We start from the raw sequence: 16,407 nt of genomic DNA, 5'->3' as shown, positions 1-16,407 counted from the left end.
CGGGATAACCACCGTGTCAACTCTGTGATTGCTTTCTTGTGGTTATTGTGTTTTGACTTCTTTCTAGCCACTTGGCCATACTTGTGCTAACCCTTAACAAGTTTTTGTGGCTTGAGTTTTGAAGTTTTACAGGATCACCTATTCACCCCCCCCTCTAGGTGCTCTCAATTGGTATCAGAGCCGTTCTCTTCAAGAAAGGGACTAACCGCCCGAAGAGATGGATCCTAAGGGGAAGGGAATTGTGATCAACGACAAGGAGAAGGAGTCCTTCGTCAACGAGCCAAGGGATGACAAGTCCAATGACTCGGGCTCGGGCCACAAGCGAAGAGATGGGAAGAAGAAGAAGAAGACAAGACGCATCAAGGAGATCGTCTACTACGACAGCGATGAGTCCTCTTCTTCCCAAAAGGACGACGACCACGACAAACAAAGGAAATCGGTTAATTCTAACTTTTCTTTTGACTACTCTCGTATTCCGCAAAGTTCAAATTCACATTTGCTTTCCATTCCACTCAACAAGCCCCCACACTTTGATGGGGAGGACTACGGATTTTGGAGCCACAAAATGCGTAGTCACCTATTCTCTCTCCATCCTAGCATATGGGAGATTGTAGATAGTGGAATGCACTTTAATAGTTCGGATAGTCCTATATTCATTAATGAGCAAATCCATAAGAATGCACAAGCTACTACTGTTCTTCTAGCCTCATTGTGCAGGGATGAATATAATAAAGTGAGTGGCTTGGATAACGCCAAGCAAATCTGGGATACCCTCAAGATCTCTCATGAGGGAAATGACGCTACCTTGCTCACCAAAATGGAGTTGGTGGAGGGCGAGCTTGGACGGTTCGCGATGATAAGGGGCGAGGAGCCAACTCAGACATACAACCGGCTCAAGACCCTTATCAACAAAATAAGGAGCTACGGAAGCACGCGATGGACGGACCACGACGTCGTCCGACTAATGCTCAGGTCCTTTACCGTTCTTGATCCTCATTTGGTGAATAATATTCGTGAGAATCCCAGGTACACCAAAATGTCGCCCGAAGAAGTCCTAGGAAAATTCGTCAGCGGGCGAATGATGATCAAGGAGGCAAGGTATGTGGACGACGCCTTGAATGGACCGATCAACGAGCCGCAACCTTTTGCTCTCAAAGCCACAGGGAACAAGGAGGCGCTACCCAGCAAGGTGGCGCAAATTGAGGCGGCCGGTCTTAATGAAGAAGAAATGGCCCTCATTATCAAGAGATTCAAGACGGTGCTAAAGGGTCGCAATGGACAGCCGAGCAAGACTAAGACCAAGGGGAAGCGATCATGCTTCAAATGTGGTAAGCTTGGTCATTTTATTGCTAACTGTCCCGATAATGATAGTGACCAGGAAAAGGGAAACAAGAGGGAAAAGAAGAAGCATTACAGGAAGGCAAAGGGCGAGGCGCATCTAGGCAAGGAGTGGGACTCGGATTGCTCCTCGTCCGACTCCGACAATGAAGGACTCGCCGCCACCGCCTTCAACAAATCAACCCTCTTCCCCAACGAGCGTCACACATGCCTTATGGCAAGGGAGAAGAAGGTATGTACTCGCAACTCTACCTATGCTTCTTCAAGTGAGGACGAATCTAGTGATGAGGATGAAGTAGATTATTCTTGTTTGTTCAAGGGCTTAGATAGATCTAAGATAGACAAAATTAATGAATTAATTGATGCCTTGAATGAAAAGAATATACTTTTAGAAAAGCAAGAGGATTTGTTGTATGAAGAGCATGATAAATTTGTTGAGGCACAAAAATCCTATGCTTTAGAAGTTAAGAGAAATGAAATGCTTTCTTTTGAACTATCTACTTGTCATGAAACCATTTCTACTTGGAAAGGTGTCAACAATGATTTAAATGCTAAATTAGAAGTAGCAAATAAATCCAATTCTTGTGTAGAACATGTTGAAATTTGTACTAGGTGTAAAGATTTTGACATTAATGCTTGTAGTGAACACCTAGTTTCAATTTCCAAGCTTAATGATGAACTGGCTAGTCTTAATGCTCAACTTAAGACTAGCAAGAATGATTTCGATAAGCTAAAATTTGCAAGGGATGCCTACACAATTGGTAGACACCCCTCAATTAAGGATGGACTTGGCTTCAAGAGAGAAGCTAAGAACTTAACAAGCCATAAGGCTCCCATTCCCGCCAAGGAGAAAGGGAAGGCCCCTATGGCTAGTAATGTGCAAAAGAACCATGCTTTTATGTATTATGATAGGAGACAAACTAGAAATGCTTATAGGAGTTATAATGCTTTTGATGATTTTGACTCTCATGCCATGTCTGCTTCTAGTTCTTCCTATATGCATGGTAGAAATATGTCTAGGAGAAATGCTATTCATCATGTGTCTAGAAAGAATGCTATTCATGCTCCTAGGAAAGTAGTGAATGAACCTTCCACAATTTATTATGCTTTAAATGCTTCCTTTGCTATTTGTAGAAAGGATAAGAAAATTGTTGCTAGGAAATTAGGGGCAAAATGCAAGGGAGACAAAACTTGCATTTGGGTCCCTAAGGATATTTGCACTAACCTTGTAGGACCCAACATGAGTTGGGTACCTAAGACCCAAGCCTAAATTTGCCTTGCAGGTTTATGCATCCGGGGGTTCAAGCTGGATTATTGATAGCGGATGCACAAACCATATGACGGGGGAGAAGAAGATGTTCACCTCCTACGTCAAGAATAAGGATTCCCAAGATTCAATCATATTCGGTGATGGGAATCAAGGCAAGGTAAAAGGGTTAGGTAAAATTGCAATTTCTAATGAGCACTCTATCTCTAATGTGTTTTTAGTAGAGTCACTAGGATATAATTTACTATCTGTTAGTCAATTGTGCAATATGGGATATAACTGTCTGTTTACAAATATAGATGTGTCTGTCTTTAGAAGAAGTGATGGTTCACTAGCTTTTAAGGGTGTATTAGACGGCAAACTTTATTTAGTTGATTTTGCAAAAGAAGAGGCCGGTCTAGATGCATGCTTAATGGCTAAGACTTGCATGGGCTGGCTGTGGCATCGCCGCTTAGCACATGTGGGGATGAAGAACCTTCACAAGCTTCTAAAGGGAGAACATGTGATAGGTCTAACCAATGTTCATTTCGAAAAAGATAGACCTTGTGCAGCTTGTCAAGCAGGGAAACAGGTGGGAGGAGCGCATCACAGCAAGAATGTGATGACCACTTCAAGACCCCTGGAGCTGCTGCATATGGACCTCTTCGGACCCGTCGCCTATCTAAGCATAGGGGGAAGTAAGTATGGTCTAGTTATTGTTGATGACTTTTCCCGCTTCACTTGGGTGTTCTTTTTGCAGGATAAGTCTGAAACCCAAGGGACCCTCAAGCGCTTCCTCAGGAGGGCTCAAAATGAGTTTGAGCTCAAAGTGAAAAAGATAAGGAGCGACAACGGGTCCGAGTTCAAGAACCTTCAAGTGGAGGAGTTCCTTGAAGAGGAAGGGATCAAGCACGAGTTCTCCGCTCCCTACACACCACAGCAAAATGGTGTGGTAGAGAGGAAGAACAGGACGCTCATCGATATGGCGAGGACGATGCTAGGAGAGTTCAAGACCCCCGAGTGCTTTTGGACGGAAGCCGTTAACACTGCTTGCCACGCCATCAACAGGGTCTACCTTCATCGCCTCCTCAAGAAGACGTCGTATGAGCTACTAACCGGTAACAAACCCAATGTATCGTACTTTCGTGTATTTGGGAGCAAGTGCTACATTCTAGTGAAGAAAGGTAGAAATTCTAAGTTTGCTCCCAAAGCTGTAGAAGGGTTTTTGTTAGGTTATGACTCAAATACAAAGGCGTATAGAGTCTTCAACAAATCATCGGGTTTGGTTGAAGTCTCTAGCGACGTTGTATTTGATGAGACTAATGGCTCTCCAAGAGAGCAAGTTGTTGATTGTGATGATGTAGATGAAGAAGATGTTCCGACAGCCGCTATACGAACCATGGCGATTGGAGAAGTACGGCCACAGGAACAAGATAAACGAGATCAACCTTCTTCCTCGACCATGGTGCTACCCCCAACTCAAGACGATGAACAGGTTCATCAACAGGAGGCATGTGATCAAGGGGGAGCACAAGATAATCATGTGATGGAGGAAGAAGTGCAACCGGCACCTCCAACCCAAGTTCGAGCGATGATTCAAAGGGATCATCCCGTCGACCAAATTCTGGGTGACATTAGCAAGGGAGTAACTACTCGATCTCGATTAGTTAATTTTTGTGAGCATTACTCCTTTGTCTCTTCTATCGAGCCTTTCAGGGTAGAAGAGGCCTTGCTAGATCCGGACTGGGTGTTGGCCATGCAAGAGGAGTTAAACAACTTCAAGCGCAATGAAGTTTGGACACTGGTGCCTCGTCCGAAGCAAAATGTTGTGGGAACCAAGTGGGTGTTCCGCAACAAACAAGACGAGCACGGGGTGGTGACGAGAAACAAGGCTCGACTTGTGGCAAAAGGTTATGCCCAAGTCGCAGGTTTGGATTTCGAGGAGACTTTTGCTCCTGTGGCTAGGCTAGAGTCAATTCGAATCTTGCTAGCATATGCCGCTCACCATTCTTTCAGGTTGTACCAAATGGATGTGAAGAGCGCTTTCCTCAACGGGCCAATCAAGGAGGAGGTGTACGTGGAGCAACCCCCTGGCTTCGAGGATGAACGGTACCCCGACCATGTGTGTAAGCTCTCTAAGGCGCTCTATGGACTTAAGCAAGCCCCAAGAGCATGGTATGAATGCCTTAGAGACTTTTTTACTTGCTAATGCTTTCAAGGTTGGGAAGGCCGATCCAACTCTTTTTACAAAGACATGTGATGGTGATTTGTTTGTGTGCCAAATTTATGTCGATGACATAATATTTGGTTCTACTAACCAAAAGTCTTGTGAAGAGTTTAGCAGGGTGATGACGCAGAAATTCGAGATGTCGATGATGGGCGAGTTGAACTACTTCCTTGGGTTCCAAGTGAAGCAACTCAAGGACGGCACCTTCATCTCCCAAACGAAGTACACGCAAGATCTGCTAAAGCGGTTTGGGATGAAGGACGCCAAGCCCGCAAAGACTCCGATGGGGACCGACGGACACACCGACCTCAACAAAGGAGGTAAGTCCGTTGATCAAAAAGCATACCGGTCAATGATAGGTTCTTTGCTTTACTTATGTGCTAGTAGACCGGATATTATGCTTAGCGTATGCATGTGTGCTAGATTTCAATCCGATCCTAAGGAGTGTCACTTAGTGGCAGTGAAGCGAATTCTTAGATATTTGGTTGCTACGCCTTGCTTCGGGCTCTGGTATCCAAAAGGGTCTACCTTTGACTTAGTTGGATACTCAGACTCCGACTATGCTGGATGTAAGGTCGATAGGAAGAGTACATCGGGGACGTGCCAATTCTTAGGAAGGTCCCTGGTGTCATGGAACTCTAAGAAACAAACATCCGTTGCCCTATCCACCGCTGAGGCCGAGTACGTTGCCGCAGGTCAGTGTTGCGCGCAACTACTTTGGATGAGGCAAACCCTCCGGGACTTTGGCTACAATCTGAGCAAAGTCCCACTCCTATGTGATAATGAGAGTGCTATCCGCATGGCGGAAAATCCTGTTGAACACAGCCGCACAAAGCACATAGACATCCGGCATCACTTTTTGAGAGACCACCAGCAAAAGGGGGATATCGAAGTGTTTCATGTTAGCACCGAGAACCAGCTAGCCGATATCTTTACCAAGCCTCTAGATGAGAAGACCTTTTGCAGGTTGCGTAGTGAGCTAAATGTCTTAGATTCGCGGAACTTGGATTGAATTGTAGCATACATGTACTTATGCTTTTGATCATGTTCCTTTTTGCATTTTGTTGCTTATTATGGTGCTCAAGTTGTACAAACACTCCCTGGACCTCACAAGTCCGTTGCAAAGTGATGCACATGTTTAGGGGGAGATGTGTTACAACTTGACCCTTTGAGACTAACCATGTGCTTAAGTTTGATAATTTAGTCTCGAAGGAGGATTCAAAGGGAAAAGGTGGACTTGGACCATGAAAGACTTCCACTGCACTCCGATGAGAGGGTAACTAATTCCAAGTTCATCTCATGACATCTTATTGCCGTTTGCTCTTAATTAAAGACTTTGGTGAGGCAATGGGGTTAAAAGGCCAAGATTGATCCCGTTTTGGTGCTTGATGCCAAAGGGGGAGAAAATAAAGGGCCAAAGCAATAAATGGATCAGCTACCACTTGAGAAATTTTGAAAAAGTATAATATAGCTTTTGGTTTGTCAAAACTCTTGTGTTGTCTCTTTTGTCAAAAGTTGGCTTCTTGTGGGGAGAAATGTTGATTATGGGAAATAGGGGGAGTTTTTGAAATCGTTGATCAATCTCTTGTGGAATGACTCTCTTTATACTTCAACATGTGTGTTTGACTTAGAGATAGAGATTTAAATTTGATTTGCAAAAACAAACCAAGTGGTGGCAAAGGATGATCCATATATGCCAAAATTGAATCAAAACCAATTTGAGTTTTTATTTGTAGTGATTTTGCACTTGCTCTAGTTGCTTTATGTTGTGTTGGCATAAATCACCAAAAAGGGGGAGATTGAAAGGGAAATGTGCCTTTGGGTCATTTCTAAGTATTTTGGTGATTGAGTGCAAACACAAGTGCTTAAATGTGAAAATATGCCCATGGATGAACAAAGTGCAAATCACAAGTAAAGGTATGTTTCTAAGCCTTAGTACATTGGTTTTGTGTACTAATATCTTGTCCAAGTGTTAGAAACAGGAAGAAGAAGAAAAGAAAGGAAGTGGAGAGTGGCTGTGTAAAGCCAAAGGCTCCTTCGGGCTGGGGCACCGGACTGTCCGGTGTGCACCGGACAGTGTCCGGTGTGCCAGACCAGCGCAGAGCAAACCAGCCGCTCTCGGGTTTTTCTCCGGCGACTTCGGCTAAAATTCACCGGACTGTCCGGTGTGCACCGGACTGTCCGGTGAGCCAACGGTCGGCCGGGCCAACGGTCGGCCACGCGATCGGCGCGCGACACGTGGCCGAGCCAACGGTCGGAAGGAAGCACCGGACTGTCCGGTGTGCACCGGACTGTCCGGTGTGCACCGGACTGTCCGGTGCGCCAGATCTGCAACGGTCGGCAACGGTCGGCTGCGCTGTTTATGGAAATAAATCGGGCACCGGACAGTGTCCGGTGTGCCCGACGACAGAAGGCAAGGATAGCCTTCCAGATGTGCTCTCAACGGCTCCTAGCTGCCTTGGGGCTATAAAAGGGACCCCTAGGCGCATGGAGGAGGACACCAAGCATTCCTACAACTCTTCTAAGCACCAAGACATCAATCTCACGCATTCGTTTCATTGTGATAGCATATAGAGCTCTTGTGGAGTTGTGAACTCTTTGTGTTGCGTTGCGAGCTCTTGTTGCGACTTGTGTGCGTGTTGTTGCTCTGATTTTCGAGTCTTGTGTGCGTTGCTCATTCCCACCTTACTCAGTATTTCTTTGTGAACTCAATTTTAAGGGCGAGAGACTCCAAGTTGTGGAGATTCCTCGCAAACAGGAAAAGATCAAAGGAAAGAAAAACACCGTGGTATTCAAGTTGATCATTGGATCACTTGAGAGGAGTTGAGTGCAACTCTCGTCCGTTGGGACGCCACAACGTGGAGTAGGCAAGTTTTGTACTTGGCCGAACCACGGGATAACCACCGTGTCAACTCTGTGATTGCTTTCTTGTGGTTATTGTGTTTTGACTTCTTTCTAGCCACTTGGCCATACTTGTGCTAACCCTTAACAAGTTTTTGTGGCTTGAGTTTTGAAGTTTTACAGGATCACCTATTCACCCCCCCTCTAGGTGCTCTTGAGAGCACCTAGAGGGGGGGGGGTGAATAGGTGATCCTGTAAAAACTTAAACTTATAGCCACCAAAACTTGATTAGGTGTTAGCACAGTTTATGCCAAGTGGCTAGAGAGGAGTCAAAACACAATAACCACAAGAATCCAATCACAGAGATGACACAGTGGTTATCCCGTGGTTCGGCCAAGTACAAAACTTGCCTACTCCACGTTGTGGCGTCCCAACGGACGAGAGTTGCACTCAACTCCTCTCAAGTGATCCAATGATCAACTTGAATACCACGGTGTTCTTTCTTTTCTTTTCTCAATCCCGTTTGCGAGGAATCTCCACAACTTGGAGCCTCTCGCCCTTACAAAAGATGTTCACAGAGAATCACAGAGCAAGGGAGGGATTAGCAACTCACACACGACACAAGGATCACAGCGAATACGCACACACAAGACCCAGACTTGAGCTCAAAAGACTAGCACACTAGAACGGAGCTCAAATCACTAGAATGTCGAACAAGTGCGCGAGATTGATGTGTGAGTGATCAAGAGTGCTCAAGGAATGCTTGGATGTCTTCTCCATGCGCCTAGGGGTCCCTTTTATAGCCCCAAGGCAGCTAGGAGCCGTTGAGAGCACATCTGGAAGGCTATCCTTGCCTTCTGTCGTCGGGCGCACCGGACAGTCCGGTGCACACCGGACACTGTCCGGTGCCCGATTTATTTCCATAAAAAGCTCATCCGAACGTTGCTTTCTGATGCAGATCTGCGCACAGTTGGCGCACCGGACATGTCCGGTGCACACCGGACAGTCCGGTGCTTCCTTCCGACCGTTGGCTCGGCCACGTGTCGCGCGCCGATCGCGCGGCCGACCGTTGGCCCGGCCGACCGTTGGCTCACCGGACAGTCCGGTGCACACCGGACAGTCCGGTGAATTATAGCCGAAGTCGCCGGAGAAAAACCCGAGAGCGGCTGGTTTGCTCCGCGCTGGTCTGGCGCACCGGACACTGTCCGGTGCACACCGGACAGTCCGGTGCCCCAGCCCGAAGCAGACTTTGGCTGTACACAGCCACTCTCCACTTCTATTCTTTTCTTCTTTCTCCTGTTTCTAACACTTAGACAAGATGTTAGTACACAAAACTAATGTACTAAGGCTTAGAAACATACCTTTACTTGTGATTTGCACTTTGTTCATACATGAGCATATTTTCACATTTAAGCCCTTGTGTTTGCACTCAATCACCAAAATACTTAGAAATGGCCCAAGGGCACATTTCCCTTTCAATCTCCCCCTTTTTGGTGATTTATGCCAACACAACATAAAGCAACTAGAACAAGTGCAAAATCACTTCAAATAAAAACTCAAATTGGTTTTGATTCAGTTTTGACATATATGGATCATCCTTTGCCACCACTTGGTTTGTTTTTGCAAATCAAACTCAAATCTCTATCTCTAAGTCAAACACACATGTTGAAGCATAAAGAGAGTCATTCCAAAAGAGATTGATCAAAGATTTCAAAAACTCCCCCTAATTCCCATAATCAATACTTCTCCCCACAAGAAGCCAACTTTTGACAATAGAGACAATAAGAGACAATAAAAGCTTTTGACAAAACAAAAACTCTATTCTACTATTTTCAAAATCTCTCAAGTGGTAGCTGATCCATTTATTGCTTTGGCCTTTATTTTCTCCCCCTTTGGCATCAAGCACCAAAACGGGATCAATCTTGGCCCCTTAACCCCATTGCCTCACCAAAGTCTTCAATTAAGAGCAAATGGCAATAAGATTTCATGAGATGAACTTGGAATTAGTTACCCTCTCATCGGAGTGCAGTGGAAGTCTTTTCATGGTCCAAGTCCACCTTTCCCTTTCAATCCTCCTTCGAGACTAAATTATCAAACTCAAGCACATGGTTAGTCTCAAAGGGTCAAGTTGTAACACATCTCCCCCTAAACATGTGCATCACTTTGCAACGGACTTGTGAGGTCCAGGGAGTGTTTGTACAACTTGAGCACCACAATAAACAACAAAATGCAGAATGAACATGATCAAAGGCATAAACACATGTATGCTACAATTCAATCCAAGTTCCGCGAATCTAAGACATTTAGCTCACTACGCAGCCTGCAAAAGGTCTTCTCATCTAGAGGCTTGGTAAAGATATCGGCTAGCTGGTTCTCGGTGCTAACATGAAACACTTTGATATCTCCCTTTTGCTGGTGGTCTCTCAAAAAGTGATGCCGGATGTCTATGTGCTTTGTGCGGCTGTGCTCAACAGGATTCTCCGCCATGCGGATAGCACTCTCATTGTCACATAGGAGTGGGACTTTGCTCAGATTGTAGCCAAAGTCCCGGAGGGTTTGCCTCATCCAAAGTAGTTGCGCGCAACACTGACCTGCGGCAACGTACTCGGCCTCAGCGGTGGATAGGGCAACGGATGTTTGTTTCTTAGAATTCCATGACACCAGGGACCTTCCTAAGAATTGGCACGTCCCCGATGTACTCTTCCTATCGACCTTACATCCAGCATAGTCGGAGTCTGAGTATCCAACTAAGTCAAAGGTAGACCCCTTTGGATACCAGAGCCCGAAGCAAGGCGTAGCAACCAAATATCTAAGAATTCGCTTCACCGCCACTAAGTGACACTCCTTAGGATCGGATTGAAATCTAGCACACATGCATACGCTAAGCATAATATCCGGTCTACTAGCACATAAGTAAAGCAAAGAACCTATCATTGACCGGTATGCTTTTTGATCAACGGACTTACCTCCTTTGTTGAGGTCGGTGTGTCCGTCGGTCCCCATCGGAGTCTTTGCGGGCTTGGCGTCCTTCATCCCAAACCGCTTTAGCAGATCCTGCGTGTACTTTGTTTGGGAGATGAAAGTGCCGTCCTTGAGTTGCTTCACTTGGAACCCAAGGAAGTAGTTCAACTCGCCCATCATCGACATTTCGAATTTCTGCGTCATTACCCTGCTAAACTCTTCACAAGACTTTTGGTTAGTAGAACCAAATATTATGTCATCGACATAAATTTGGCACACAAACAAATCACCATCACATGTCTTTGTAAAAAGAGTTGGATCGGCTTTCCCAACCTTGAAAGCATTAGCAATTAAGAAATCTCTAAGGCATTCATACCATGCTCTTGGGGCTTGCTTAAGTCCATAGAGCGCCTTAGAGAGCTTACACACATGGTCGGGGTACCGTTCATCCTCGAAGCCAGGGGGTTGCTCCACGTACACTTCCTCCTTGATTGGCCCGTTGAGGAAAGCGCTCTTCACATCCATTTGGTACAACCTGAAAGAATGGTGAGCGGCATATGCTAGCAAGATTCGAATTGACTCTAGCCTAGCCACAGGAGCAAAAGTCTCCTCGAAATCCAAACCTGCGACTTGGGCATAACCTTTTGCCACAAGTCGAGCCTTGTTTCTCGTCACCACCCCGTGCTCGTCTTGTTTGTTGCGGAACACCCACTTGGTTCCCACAACATTTTGCTTCGGACGAGGCACCAGTGTCCAAACTTCATTCCTCTTGAAGTTGTTGAGCTCCTCCTGCATGGCCAACACCCAGTCCGGATCTAGCAAGGCCTCCTCTACCCTGAAAGGCTCAATAGAAGAGACAAAAGAGTAATGCTCACAAAAATTAACTAATCGAGATCGAGTAGTTACTCCCTTGCTAATGTCACCCAGAATTTGATCGACGGGATGATCCCTTTGAATCATCGCTCGAACTTGGGTTGGAGGTGCCGGTTGCACTTCTTCCTCCATCACATGATCATCTTGTGCTCCCCCTTGATCACACGCCTCCTGTTGATGAACCTGTTCATCGTCTTGAGTTGGGGGTTGCACCATGGTCGAGGAAGAAGGTTGATCTTGCTCCAGTTGTTCCTGTGGTCGCACATCACCAATCGCCATGGTGCGCATAGCGGCCGTCGGAACATCTTCTTCATCTATATCATCACAATCAACAACTTGCTCTCTTGGAGAGCCATTAGTCTCATCAAATACAACGTCGCTAGAGACTTCAACCAAACCTGATGATTTGTTGAAGACTCTATACGCCTTTGTATTTGAGTCATAACCTAACAAAAACCCTTCTACAGCTTTGGGAGCAAACTTAGAATTTCTACCTTTCTTCACTAGAATGTAGCATTTACTCCCAAATACACGAAAGTACGATACATTGGGTTTGTTACCGGTTAGTAGCTCATACGATGTCTTCTTGAGGAGACGATGAAGGTAGACCCTGTTGATGGCGTGGCAAGCAGTGTTAACGGCTTCCGTCCAAAAGCACTCGGGGGTCTTGAACTCTCCTAGCATCGTCCTTGCCATGTCGATGAGCGTCCTGTTCTTTCTCTCTACCACACCATTTTGCTGTGGTGTGTAGGGAGCGGAGAACTCGTGCTTGATCCCTCCCTCTTCGAGAAACTCCTCCACTTGAAGGTTCTTGAACTCGGACCCGTTGTCGCTCCTTATCTTCTTCACTTTGAGCTCAAACTCATTTTGAGCTCTCCTGAGGAAGCGTTTGAGGGTCCCTTGGGTTTCGGATTTTTCCTGCAAAAAGAACACCCAAGTGAAGCGGGAAAAGTCATCAACAATAACTAAACCATACTTACTTCCTCCTATGCTCAGATAGGCGACGGGTCCGAAGAGGTCCATATGCAACATCTCCAAGGGTCTTGAAGTGGTCATCACATTCTTGCTGTGATGTGCTCCTCCCACTTGTTTACCTGCCTGACAAGCTGCACAAGGTCTATCTTTTTCGAATTTTACATTAGTCAATCCTATCACGTGTTCTCCCTTTAGAAGTTTGTGAAGATTCTTCATCCCCACATGTGCCAAGCGGCGATGCCACAGCCAGCCCATGCAAGTCTTAGCTATTAAGCATGCATCTAGACCGGCCTCTTCTTTTGCAAAATCAACTAAGTAAAGCTTGCCGTCTAATACACCCTTAAAAGCTAGTGAATTATCACTTCTTCTAAAGACAGACACATCTACATTAGTAAATAGACAGTTATACCCCATGTTGCACAGTTGACTGACAGATAGTAAATTGTAACCAAGAGACTCTACTAAAAACACTTTGGAAATAGAATGCTCATTGGAAATTGCAATTTTACCTAACCCTTTTACCTTGCCTTGATTCCCATCACCGAATATGATTGAATCTTGGGAATCCTTATTCTTGACGTAGGAGGTGAACATCTTCTTCTCCCCCGTCATATGGTTTGTGCATCCGCTATCAATAATCCAGCTTGAACCCCCGGATGCATAAACCTGCAAGGCAAATTTAGGCTTGGGACTTAGGTACCCAACTCATGTTGGGTCCTACAAGGTTAGTGCAAATATCCTTAGGGACCCAAATGCAAGTTTTGTCTCCCTTGCATTTTGCCCCTAATTTCCTAGCAACAATTTTCTTATCCTTTCTACAAATAGCAAAGGAAGCATTTAAAGCACAATAAATTGTAGAAGGTTCATTTGCTATTTTCCTAGGAGCATGAATAACATTCCTTCTAGGCACATGATGAATAGCATTTCTTTTAGGAACAACATTTCTCCTAGTGACATTTCCATCATACACATAAGAGGAACTAGGAGCAAACATGGCATGAGAATCATAAACATATGAATCAAAAGCATCATGACTTACATTTCTAGTTTGTCTCCTATCATAATACATAAAAGCATGGTTCTTTTGCACATTACTAGCCATAGGGGCCTTCCCTTTCTCCTTGGCGGAAATGGGAGCCTTATGGCTTGTTAAGTTCTTAGCTTCTCTCTTGAAGCCAAGTCCATCCTTAATTGAGGGGTGTCTACCAATTGTGTAGGCATCCCTTGCAAATTTTAGCTTATCGAAATCATTCTTGCTAGTCTTAAGTTGAGCATTAAGACTAGCCAGTTCATCATTAAGCTTGGAAATTGAAACTAGGTGTTCACTACAAGCATTAATGTCAAAATCCTTACACCTAGTACAAATTTCAACATGTTCTACACAAGAATTGGATTTATTTGCTACTTCTAATTTAGCATTTAAATCATTGTTGACACCTTTCAAAGTAGAAATGGTTTCATGACAAGTAGATAGTTCAAAGGAAAGCATTTCATTTCTCTTAACTTCTAAAGCATAGGATTTTTGTGCCTCAACAAATTTATCATGCTCTTCATACAACAAATCCTCTTGCTTTTCTAAAAGTATATTCTTTTCATTCAAGGCATCAATTAATTCATTAATTTTGTCTATCTTAGATCTATCTAAGCCCTTGAACAAACATGAATAATCTACTTCATCCTCATCACTAGATTCGTCCTCACTTGAAGAAGCATAGGTAGAGTTGCGAGTACATACCTTCTTCTCCCTTGCCATAAGGCATGTGTGACGCTCGTTGGGGAAGAGGGTTGATTTGTTGAAGGCGGTGGCGGCGAGTCCTTCATTGTCGGAGTCGGACGAGGAGCAATCCGAGTCCCACTCCTTGCCTAGATGCGCCTCGCCCTTTGCCTTCTTGTAATGCTTCTTCTTTTCCCTCTTGTTTCCCTTTTCCTGGTCACTATCATTATCGGGACAGTTAGCAATAAAATGACCAAGCTTACCGCATTTGAAGCATGATCGCTTCCCCTTGGTCTTAGTCTTGCTCGGCTGTCCATTGCGACCCTTTAGCACCGTCTTGAATCTCTTGATAATGAGGGCCATTTCTTCTTCATTGAGACCGGCCGCCTCAATTTGCGCCACCTTGCTGGGTAGCGCCTCCTTGCTCCTTGTGGCATTGAGAGCAAAAGGTTGCGGCTCGTTGATTGGTCCATTCAAGGCGTCGTCCACATACCTTGCCTCCTTGATCATCATTCGCCCGCTGACGAATTTTCCTAAGACTTCTTCGGGCGACATTTTGGTGTACCTGGGATTCTCACGAATATTATTCACCAAATGAGGATCAAGAACGGTAAAGGACCTGAGCATTAGTCGGACGACGTCGTGGTCCGTCCATCGCGTGCTTCCGTAGCTCCTTATTTTGTTGATAAGGGTCTTGAGCCAGTTGTATGTCTGAGTTGGCTCCTCGCCCCTTATCATCGCGAACCGTCCAAGCTCGCCCTCCACCAACTCCATTTTGGTGAGCAAGGTAGCGTCATTTCCCTCATCAGAGATCTTGAGGGTATCCCAGATTTGCTTGGCGTTATCCAAGCCACTCACTTTATTATATGCATTCCTGCACAATGAGGCTAGAAGAACAGTAGTAGCTTGTGCATTCTTATGGATTTGCTCATTAATGAATATAGGACTATCCGAACTATTAAAGTGCATTCCACTATCTACAATCTCCCATATGCTAGGATGGAGAGAGAATAGGTGACTACGCATTTTGTGGCTCCAAAATCCGTAGTCCTCCCCATCAAAGTGTGGGGGCTTGCCGAGTGGAATGGAAAGCAAATGAGAATTTGAACTTTGCGGAATACGAGAGTAGTCAAAAGAAAAGTTAGAATTAACCGGTTTCCTTTGTTTGTCGTGGTCGTCGTCCTTTTGGGAAGAAGAGGACTCATCGCTGTCGTAGTAGACGATCTCCTTGATGCGTCTTGTCTTCTTCTTCTTCCCATCTTTTCGCTTGTGGCCCGAGCCCGAGTCATTGGACTTGTCATCCCTTGGCTCGTTGACGAAGGACTCCTTCTCCTTGTCGTTGATCACAATTCCCTTCCCCTTAGGATCCATCTCTTCGGGCGGTTAGTCCCTTTCTTGAAGAGAACGGCTCTGATACCAATTGAGAGCACCTAGAGGGGGGGGTGAATAGGTGATCCTGTAAAAACTTAAACTTATAGCCACCAAAACTTGATTAGGTGTTAGCACAGTTTATGCCAAGTGGCTAGAGAGGAGTCAAAACACAATAACCACAAGAATCCAATCACAGAGATGACACAGTGGTTATCCCGTGGTTCGGCCAAGTACAAAACTTGCCTACTCCACGTTGTGGCGTCCCAACGGACGAGAGTTGCACTCAACTCCTCTCAAGTGATCCAATGATCAACTTGAATACCACGGTGTTCTTTCTTTTCTTTTCTCAATCCCGTTTGCGAGGAATCTCCACAACTTGGAGCCTCTCGCCCTTACAAAAGATGTTCACAGAGAATCACAGAGCAAGGGAGGGATTAGCAACTCACACACGACACAAGGATCACAGCGAATACGCACACACAAGACCCAGACTTGAGCTCAAAAGACTAGCACACTAGAACGGAGCTCAAATCACTAGAATGTCGAACAAGTGCGCGAGATTGATGTGTGAGTGATCAAGAGTGCTCAAGGAATGCTTGGATGTCTTCTCCATGCGCCTAGGGGTCCCTTTTATAGCCCCAAGGCAGCTAGGAGCCGTTGAGAGCACATCTGGAAGGCTATCCTTGCCTTCTGTCGTCGGGCGCACCGGACAGTCCGGTGCACACCGGACACTGTCCGGTGCCCGATTTATTTCCATAAAAAGCTCATCCGACCGTTGCTTTCTGATGCAGATCTGCGCACAGTTGGCGCACCGGACATGTCCGGTGCACACCGGACAGTCCGGTGCTTCCTTCCGACCGT

Source organism: Zea mays, chromosome 5 (assembly GCF_902167145.1).
Source record: "Zea mays cultivar B73 chromosome 5, Zm-B73-REFERENCE-NAM-5.0, whole genome shotgun sequence".
Lineage (NCBI taxonomy): Eukaryota > Viridiplantae > Streptophyta > Magnoliopsida > Poales > Poaceae > Zea > Zea mays.
Note: the sequence above shows the minus strand (reverse complement) of the source record.